A 10,937-nucleotide genomic window follows, 5' to 3' on the forward strand; every position below is an offset into this window, starting at 1 on the left:
GAGGCAAACATCCACTGCCAGGGGTGGAAAGTCCTAGTGAGTAACGGCACGGCCAAGGGTCGTTGGTCGACGACATGAGAGGTCGCCAAATGGGCTGACGACATAAGGGCCGACGGTCGACGACCCGAGGGTCGCCAAATGGGCCAAGAGGGCCGGGTCGTTACACAAGGACAAATCGATCCAACCTTGTTCGTGAAAACTATAGAAAAAGACATCTTTATAGCCCAAATCTATGTTGACGACATAATCTTTGGCTCAACTAACTCAAAATTTCTAAAAGAATTTATTAAATTAATGGAAAGTGAATTTGAAATGAGCATGGTTGGGGAACTCAACTTTTTCTTAGGCTTACAAATAAAACAAACCAAAGATGGAATCTACATTTATCAAACTAAATATGCTAAGGAGTTAATCAAAAAATTCAGCATGGAAAATTCAAAAATTATAAATACTCCAATGGCAACCAACATAAACATTGACTCTGACCCTGAAGGAAAACCTGTAGACCCAAAATACTATAGGAGTGCCATAGGTAGTTTACTTTATCTAACTGCAAGTCGACTTGACATACTGTTTGCAGTAGGTATGTGTGCAAGATACCAATCCTGTGCAAAAGAGTCACACCTAACATATGTTAAAAGAATACTTAGGTATATTAAAGGAACTCTAAATGTAGGACTTTGGTATCCAAGAACTTGCACCTTTGACCTCTATGGCTATTCTGATTCAGATTATGCTTGATGTAAGTTAGATAGGAAAAGTACAAGTGGTAGCTGCCAAATTCTAGGTCAGTGCCTAGTAAGTTGGTCAAGCAGAAAGCAACATTGTGTTGCTGTATCCACTACAGAAGCTAAATACATAGCTCTAGGAGAATGTGCATCTCAATTGTTATGGATGATGCATACACTAAAAGAATATCAACTAGACTATAAAAATACTAAAATCTTTATTGATAATATCAGCTCGATTAATCTGACCAAAAATCCTATTCACCATTCTAGGACCAAACACATAGAGGTAAAACACCACTTTGTAAGGGATCATATAGCTAAAGGTGAAATTGCACTCAACCATGTTGAGTCCAAATCAAACCTAGCTGACATCTTTACAAAACCCTTACCTGAACTTGAGTTCAGTGTACTTAGAAGGCAAATAGGAATGTGTTGGGTAGAGTAGATAGCTGACCATTATTTCTATTATTGTGTTTTAAATTCTAGGAAAAACAGTTTTCAAAACTCTAATTTTCTTAGATTTTTCAAAATTCTGGAATTAGCCTAAGTTTCCCCCTAGAAATCATGTTCCCCTAGAATTAAGCCAGAGCATCTCACAAACACCTAGGTTTACCTTGATTGTGTTTGGAAAATATAGAACGGCGTGAGATGCATAGGGTTCAGCCTGGACTCAAGAATGCTTATATCTGTGCATCGATATGAGTCTAGGCATTAAATACGCAATAAAAATCAATCAAGTCAAGTCTTCCAGCTCTAGTCAAATCTAACTGGACCAAATTGACTTGACTTGACTAACCATGTGAAAGCTGTTGCCCTATAGGCAGTCAGCAAGTAGCTAAAGGTTAGACAGTTGGAAAAGTACACTCAGTTTTCTGCTTAAGCATGTTTTGATCTTTAGGGCTCTGATACCTAATCAGTTATTTAAATATAACTCATGCTTGAACTTAAGGACCAACTGAATTTGAATCTAAGTTTTAAAATTCAATACTTCTAAAAGACCTATGCAACATTACAATCTTAATGTTCTCATCCTTACTGAGCCTAGCTAACTTTAAAATCTATCTTTGCACTTAACTAAGAAATATCTAGTCTATTATTTTTTTTGATATATGGCAAAGGGGGAGAGTAGCAAAATTCAAAATTTAAATTAATAAAAAGGGGGAACATCAGTTAAGGGGGAGCAACAGTTAAGGGGGAGCATAGAGTTTAGCAAAATTTGCTTTGGTTAATATGGTCACCTATAATTAGCAAATTTGCCGGTATTAAGTGGTTATTTATTTTTTTGTTTACTTAACTTTGAATTTGAGTTGCCATAATCAAAAAGGGGACATTGTTGGTGCGGGAAGCATCCGACGATCGAACTCGTGTTTTGATAATGGCAAAGAATTCAAAGTTAAGATGTTTTGTATTCTAACAAGTCTACTTGAGGATTTCAGGAAAGTCCTAACTGCGGTTAGGCAAAGGACTAAAACCCTAGGGGGTGGTAACCCTAGGTCATAGGGGGTGGTAACCCTATGCGGAAAGTCTTGGCAGGTCGATGACTTCAGGCAAAAAGTCCTAGGGGTGGTAACCCTAGGTGGAAAGTCCTGGTGTCGTGAGCCAGGTGAAAGACTGGACTAGCCGGGAAGCGGATGTCCAGCAGAAAGTCCGGAAGTATCGAGTGCTGAGCAAAAGTCCAGTCGATCTGGAGGATCGTACTAGCAATAGGTAAATCTGCTGAGTGGAGTAGGTGAGGATGCGTTCCTCGTAGAGGGAACAGTAGGCGTCGGGTCGACCTAGGGTTTCCGGTTGGAAATCCAAAGTCAGACCCGGACAGTCCGGAGACTGTCTTAAACATTCTTTATTTTTTATACTGTTATTTTTTGCTAACTTTGTGTTGCAGGATGTTGTTTGGGACTAACATATCTTGCAGGTACAAAATAACGAAGATTTTTTTCGGATGAACAGTGTTCGAGGCGCCTCCATGGGGCTTGGAGGCGCCTCGAGTTCAAAATTTTGAGCTGGCGCGAGGAGCAGGCTTAAGGCGCCTTGGAGGGGTTTAAGGCACCTTTAATGCTTGGAGGCGCCTTGAATGGGTTTAAGGCGCCTTCAGGTCGCGACAGTCAAAGGATTATCCCAGCAAGCAGAACAGGATAAAATTCAGGCTTAAGGCACCTTGAAAGGGTTTAAGGCGCCTTGAACACTGTTTATAAAGGGGGTTCGACCAGCAGCTCAATTCAACGAGTTCCAAGTCTTCTTTACTCAACGTGCTGCTCCGAAAGACTCCCGGAAGTGCTGCTACAAGTCTACGACGGCCCAGAGCTCCAAGTCGTCGGTATAGGTTTCTTTTATCGCATCTCTTGTAATACTTAGTCTGTAATAATCGAGCTTATAGTTGTTGCCCACCGGAAGCGATCAAGGATCGCGGGCATTCGAGTAGGAGTCGCCTTATGCTCTGAACGAAGTAAAATCGACCTGTGTTCTTGTGAGCTTGCTTTTATTCCGCTTCTTTATTTACTCTAACGTTGTTTGCGATTCCGATACGTACAAAATAGCCACGAGCGCTATTCACCCCCCCCTCTAGCGCGGTCTCGATCCAACACTATCCCTCCTATATGATGAGAGTGACATTGATATTCTTGATAGAGTGAGACCACTAAGTGCATAGCCATGCCCAAGTGAGTCAATATGAGATACTGAGCTCATTTGATTGAGTGAGTCTACTTAGAGTTCAAGATTTAGATTGATTAGAGGATGACACAATCTATGCCTCATATTGATCAATCTAGATGTCTAGGATAGAAGGACAATGTCATATATTGTGAGGAGTCACAATTAGTAGTCACAAGGTGATGTTGGATCTCAACATTCTTGTAACTTGGGTAGTAATGATGTGTTGCTAGATACCACTCATTACTTATGCTTCTAAATAGGTTCAGGAGCATTGCCAACGTTACAAGAACCTATAGGGTCACATACAAAGGGAAATTAGATGGAGATTAGGTTCATGTGATGAACCAAATTGGATTAAGACTAATCCAAATTGATCTAATTGAGTTGGACTCAATTTGGTTCATGTGTTAAGTGAGTTTAATTTGGACTTAGACTCATTTAATTAATTTAATTCAATGAATAGAGATTCATTAAATTAAAAATTGACTTGAACCAATGGTTAGATTATGTCAACCAAGGGAAAGAAGTGGTCAAGTTTGACTTGACTTGAGAGGAAGATGAAGGGTCAAGTTTGGCTTGACCATTTGCCATCTCATTGGTGAGTTGGAAAAGAGTGGGCCAATGATGATGCTCCACATCAGCATGTTTGCTTAAGTGGGATGCCACCTCATGGAAGTTACCAAGAGTTGTGACTCTTGGTATCCCATGGAGGTTACAAACCTCATGAAGTGGCCGGCCACTTTTAGTGTGGAATGAATTCATTTTTTCATTCAAGTGAATTCATTTCTTCTTCGTCCTCTCAAGGTTTCTTCTCTCCCTCTCCTCTCCATTGTCGAGACCTTGCATGAGTGCTAGCACACTCTAAGGTTTCTTCTCCATCTCTTGCTTGTGTGGATACACATAGTGGAGTATCTACTTTGATACTCTCGAGATCCGGCAAACCTTGGACGAGCGGGATTACGCGAAGGGCTTCGCATCAAGGGTAAAGCTCTTCTCCTTTGTAGATCTAGTTTAGAACTAGGTTAGAAAACTCATACTCAAAGTTTTACGAAATTTTAATCTTTGCACGGATCCGTGGCATGGGGGTTTCGGGGTTCCGCAACGCAAAAAGTGGTTTTTACGACACGAAAAACCCAACAGTTCCAAGAAACCCGATGACTATATGAGGGAGAGATAACCGTCTACATGGGCAATGCTACGAAAGTGGTGGATGTTGTAGTGGGAGATGTCTACTTATCATTTGCTAGGAATAGAAATTTGATTTTGAGAAATTGCCTTTATGTACCAAGTTTTAGAAAGAATTTAATTTCAGTTTCTAAACTATTTTTGGATGGATATACTGTTTCTTTTGATGACAAAGTAGTTGTCAAGAAAAATAGGATAATTACCTGTTCTGGTACATTAGTTGGCAATTTGTATACTATAAATCTGATAACTCCCACAAAGCAACAAATGAAAATTAATAACACATCCTCTAATTCTAATAAGAGAAAGGAACCTTCAAATATGAACCAAACATACCTTTGGCATCTAAGACTTGGTTATATTAACTTGAGTAGGATTCAAAGGCTAATAGCCAATGGACTCTTGGGTTCATTAGTGTTGGAAAACTTTCCAACTTGCGAATCTTGTTTGGAAGAAAAATGACCAAGAGACCTTTTAAGGGCAAGGGGTATAGACCAAAATATGTGTTGGAATTGATTCATTCTGATTTGTGTGGACCTATGACTATCTAGGCGAGAGGTGGTTTCGAATATTTTGTCTCTTTTATAGACGACTATTCGAGATATGGGTATATTTACTTGTTGTGCCATAAGTCTGAGTGATTTGATAAGTTCAAAGAGTACAAAGATGATGAGGAGAAACGTCATGGTAAAAGTATCAAGACACTACGGTCTAATCATGGTGACGAGTACCTCTTAGGAGAGTTTAGGAATTACTTATCAGAGGTTGGGATTCAGTCCTAATTGTCTGCACCTGGTACACTCCAATAGAATGGTGTGGCAGAACGAAGGATTATTACTCTTATGTAAATGGTTAGATCGATGATGAGTTATTCAGAATTACCAAATTCATTCTGGGGATATGATTTAGAAACGACAGTATACATTCTGAAGCTGGTACCTTATAAGTCAGTACCTTCTACTCTCATAGAATTATGGAATGGGCGTAAGCCTAGTCTGAGTCATATTCGGATATGGGGTAGTCCAGTATATGTGCTGAAGTGAGATACTAATAAGTTAGAATCTCGTACAGAAGTTCGTCTGTTTATAGGTTATCCCAGAGGAACGAAAGGTGATTTGTTTTATAGTCCTAAAGATCAAAAGGTCATTGTTAGCACGAATGACTGATTTTTAGAAGAGGACTATGTAATGAACCAGAAGCCCATGAGTGAAATTCTTCTAAAGGAAATGAGAGAGGGCACGCCTACTTTAGTACCAACAATATCCCATGGAGGTTACAAACCTCATGAAGTGGCCGGCCACTTTTAGTGTGGAATGAATTCATTTTTTCATTCAAGTGAATTCATTTCTTCTTCTTCCTCTCAAGGTTTCTTCTCTCCCTCTCCTCTCTATTGTCGAGACCTTGCATGAGTGCTAGCACACTCTAAGGTTTCTTCTCCATCTCTTGCTTGTGTGGATACACATAGTGGAGTATCTACTTTGATACTCTCGAGATCCGGCAAACCTTGGACGAGCGGGATTACGCGAAGGGCTTCGCATCAAGGGTAAAGCTCTTCTCCTTTGTAGATCTAGTTTATAACTAGGTTAGAAAACTCATACTCAAAGTTTTACGAAATTTTAATCTTCGCACGGATCCGTGGCATGGGGGTTTCGGGGTTCCGCAACGCAAAAAGTGATTTTTGCGGCACGAAAAACCCAACAGTTCCAAGAAACCCGATGACTATATGAGGGAGAGATAACCGTCTACATGGGCAATGCTACGAAAGTGGTGGATGTTGTAGTGGGAGATGTCTACTTATCATTTGATAGGAATAGAAATTTGATTTTGATAAATTGCCTTTATATACCAAGTTTTAGAAAGAATTTAATTTCAGTTTCTAAACTATTTTTTGATGGATATACTGTTTCTTTTGATGACAAAGTAGTTGTCAAGAAAAATAGGATAATTATCTGTTCTGGTACATTAGTTGGTAATTTGTATACTTTAAATCTGATAACTCCCACAAAGCAACAAATGGAAATTAATAACACATCCTCTAATTCTAATAAGAGAAAGGAACCTTCAAATATGAACCAAACATATCTTTGGCATCTAAGACTTGGTTATATTAACTTGAGTAGGATTCAAAGGCTAATAGCCGATGGACTCTTGGGTTCATTAGTGTTGGAAAACTTTCCAACTTGCGAATCTTGTTTGGAAGGAAAAATGACCAAGAGACCTTTTAAAGGCAAGGGGTATAGAGCAAAATATGTTTTGGAATTGATTCATTCTGATTTGTGTGGACCTATGACTATCTAGGCGAGAGGTGGTTTCGAATATTTTGTCTCTTTTATAGATGACTATATGAGATATGGGTATATTTACTTGTTGCGCCGTAAGTCTAAGTGCTTTGATAAGTTCAAAGAGTACAAGGCTGATGTGGAGAAATGTCATGGTAAAAGTATCAAGACACTACGGTCTAATCATGGTGACGAGTACCTCTTAGGAGAGTTTAGGAATTACTTATCAGAGGTTGGGATTCAGTCCTAATTGTCTGCACCTGGTACACTCCAATAGAATGGTGTGGCAGAACGAAGGATTATTACTCTTATGTAAATGGTTAGATCGATGATGAGTTATTCAGAATTACCAAATTCATTCTGGGGATATGCTTTAGAAACAACAGTATACATTCTGAAGCTGGTACCTTATAAGGTAGTACCTTCTACTCCCATGGAATTATGGAATGGGCGTAAACCTAGTCTGAGTCATATTCGGATATGGGGTAGTCCAGTACATGTGCTGAAGGGAGATACTAATAAGTTGGAATATCATACAGAAGTTTGTCTGTTTATAGGTTATCCCAGAGGAATGAAAGGTGGTTTGTTTTATAATCCTAAATATCAGAAGGTCATTGTTAGCACGAATGCCTGATTTTTAGAAGAGGACTATGTAATGAACCATAAGCCCATGAGTGAAATTGTTTTAAAGGAAATGAGAGAGGGCACACCTACTTTAGTACCAACAATATCCTATGGAGGTTACAAACCTCATGAAGTGGCCGACCACTTTTAGTGTAGAATGAATTCATTATTCATTCAAGTGAATTCATTTCTTCTTCTTCCACTCAAGGTTTCTTCTCTCCCTCTCGTCTCCATTGCCGAGACCTTGCATGAGTGCTAGCACACTCTTAGGTTTCTTCTCCATCTCTTGCTTGTGTGGATACACATAGAGGAGTATCTACTTTGATACTCTCGAGATCCGGGTTTCTTCTCTGACTCTAGGGTTTAACGTCACCGCTCGACGGTCTTCAGGGCGGGGTATTTACGGTCACCGCTTCGACTCTAGGGTTTAACATCGCCGCTCGATGGTCTTCAAGGTGGGGTATTATAGTCACCGCTCCGACTCTAGGGTTTAACGTCGTCGCTCGACAGTCTTCAAGGCGGGGTTTTTATAATTGCCGCTCCGACTCTAGGGTTTAACATCGCCGCTTGACGGTCTTCAGGGCGGGGTATTTATAGTCGCTGCTCCGACTCTAGGGTTTAACGTCGTCACTCAACGGTCTTCAGGGTGAGGTATTTATAGTCGCCGCTCCGACTCTAGGGTTTAACGTCACCGCTTGACAGTCTTCAAGGTGGGGTATTTATAGTCGCCGCTCCGACTCTAGGATTTAATGTCGCCGCTCGACGGTCTTCAAGGCGGGCCAGCCGCTCGACGATGACTTTGTAAACCTTTGCTTCAGATTTTAATCTTGCAGCCGAAGGATGCAGAAGAAATGAAGATTACATGGTATAAATTACATCAGCGCACCTTTCACCCAGCTCGATACGGCTGGAGGTAGTTTGCACTCCATGGGCGTTCGAGCCTCTGCCCCTCTTCATCCTCTAGGTAATAAGCACTCGACTGGAGCTTTCCCACGACCTTGAAGGTTCTGACCCAAGGAGCCTTTAGCTTGGTGACATCCCTGACTGGCTTCACCTTCTTCCATATGAAGTCGCCGGCCTGGAAAGATCTAGGTATTACCCGTCTATTGTAGTTCTAGCGCATCCTCTGTCAGTAGGTCGTCAGTCGGACGACTATTTTGGCACGTGCTTCATCCACTAAGTCCAGCTCCAGGAGTCTCTGCTCGGCATTCCCCTAGCTATACCGCTGTAGACGATCGAACTCAATTCCAACTTCAACAGGGATGATTGCTTCGCCTTCATAAACCAAATGAAATGGTGTCACTCCCGTCCCCTTCTTTGGGGTCGTGTGGATTACCCATTGCACGCCTGGAAGCTCGTCTGCCCAGCTGCCCCTGACGTGGTCGAACCGAACTCGAAGAATTCGCAGAATCTCCCGATTGGAGACTTCAGCTTGTCTGTTGCTCTAGGGATACGCCACAGAAGTGAAGGCCTGCTGAATCCCGTAGCCTTCGCACCATTCTTTGAGACATTGCCTGGCGAACTGTCTCCCATTGTCAGAGACGAGCCGATGTGGAATTCCAAACCGACATATAATGTGCTGCTAGATGAATTTCTAAACCATCTACTCGGTTATTCTTGCAATCGGCTCGGCCTCTACCCATTTGGAGAAGTAGTATACCGCGACAAGCAGGAACTTTCGTTGGTCGGTCGTCATGGGGAAGGGTCCCACTATATCCATGACCCACTGGTCGAACGGGCAGGATATTGTGGACATCTTCATCTCTTTTGTGGGTCGGTGTGAGAGGTTGTGATACCTCTGGTAGGACAGGCAAGTGGACAGTGTCCGAGCGGCATCCACCTAGAGGGTTGGCCAAAAATACCCAGCCAACAGTATCTTCCTGGCTAACGGTTGACCGCCCGGGTGTCCTCCATAAGTTCCTTGATGCACCTCCTGTAGAATGTACTCGATGTCTTTCGGCCCGACACAGTTGAGTAGGGGCCGAGAAAAAGCTTTCTTGTGTTAGCTAGAGCCCTAGAGCCAATCATTTGATGATTGTATTATGGAATTATTGTATCATATTCTTATATTAATAAAGACATTTGTTTGGTTATTATACTTACTTGTATTGGTGCCAAATAAACTAAGTATAATAATGTCCTTGAGTAGAAGGTTCTTACCTATATCAATCAATTGGTTGAATCGATAGTGAGATGATATAGGGAACACTACTCTAAATCATTCCTAGTCGAGTATTAACATTGAGGGACAATGTTAATGCAATAAGACTAGCATGTAGGTCAACTTGATGACTTGATCTCACAAGTCATGGATATGGAGATATCAAGTTGACACATGGGTATGCATTGGAGAATGTATACTGAATGACCCGCCATGAGAAAGTATCATGGATCGTTATATGAGTGTCATATACTTTCTCATGTGACTATTAGTATGACTATTGGTCCTTAGACCTGAAGTCACCATGGTTCCCTACATAAGGAGTTATGTACTTTGGTTTCGTCAAACGTCACCCGTAACTGGGTGGACTATAAAGGTGATTACTGGGTATATAACAAATTATGCAGAGAGATGTGAGTGATGTAGATGGGATCTATCCCTCCTATATGACGGGAGAGACATCGGTATTCTTGATAGAGTGAGACCACGAAGTGCATGGCCATGCCCAAATGAGTCAATATAGGATATTGAGCTCATTTGATTTAGTGAGTCTACTTGGAGTTCAAGATTTAGATTGGTCAGAGGATGACACGGTCTATGCCTCACATTGACCAATCTAGATGTCTAGGATAGAAGGACACTTGTCATATTTTAGTGAGGAGTCACAATTAGTAGTCACAAAGGTGATGTTGGATCTCAACATTCTTGTAACATTGGGTAGTAATGATATGTTGCTAGATACCGCTCATTACTTATGCTCCTAAATGGGTTTAGGGGCATTGCTAATGTTACAAAAACCTATAGGGTCACACACTAAGGACATTTAGATGAAGTTTAGGTTCATATGATGAACCAAGAGGATTAGATTCATTTGATGAATCAAATTGGATTAAGAGTAATCGTAATTGGGCTAACTTGAGTTGGACTCAAGTTGATTCATATGTTTAATGAGTCTAATTTAGATTATGACTCATTGAATCAATTTAATTAAATGAATTAGATTCATTATATTAAATTGGCTTGAATTAAATGGTTGGATTAGATCAACCATGAGAGAGATTAAGTCAAGTTTGACTTGACTTGAGAGGAAGATGAAGAGTCAAGTTTGACTTGACTTCATGCCACCTCATTGGTGAGTTGGCATTAAGTGGCCAATGATGAGGTGCCACATCATCATGTTTAGCACATGTGTGTGCCACCTCATGGAGGTTACAAATCTCTTAATGGCCACACTTAATGCAAAAATGGGGGTTACACTTGGGAAAGTGGCCGGCCACCTTTTGTTGTGGATGTGAATTCATTTTC

The sequence above is a fragment of the Zingiber officinale genome, chromosome 5A (genome assembly GCF_018446385.1).
Source record: "Zingiber officinale cultivar Zhangliang chromosome 5A, Zo_v1.1, whole genome shotgun sequence".
NCBI lineage: Eukaryota > Viridiplantae > Streptophyta > Magnoliopsida > Zingiberales > Zingiberaceae > Zingiber > Zingiber officinale.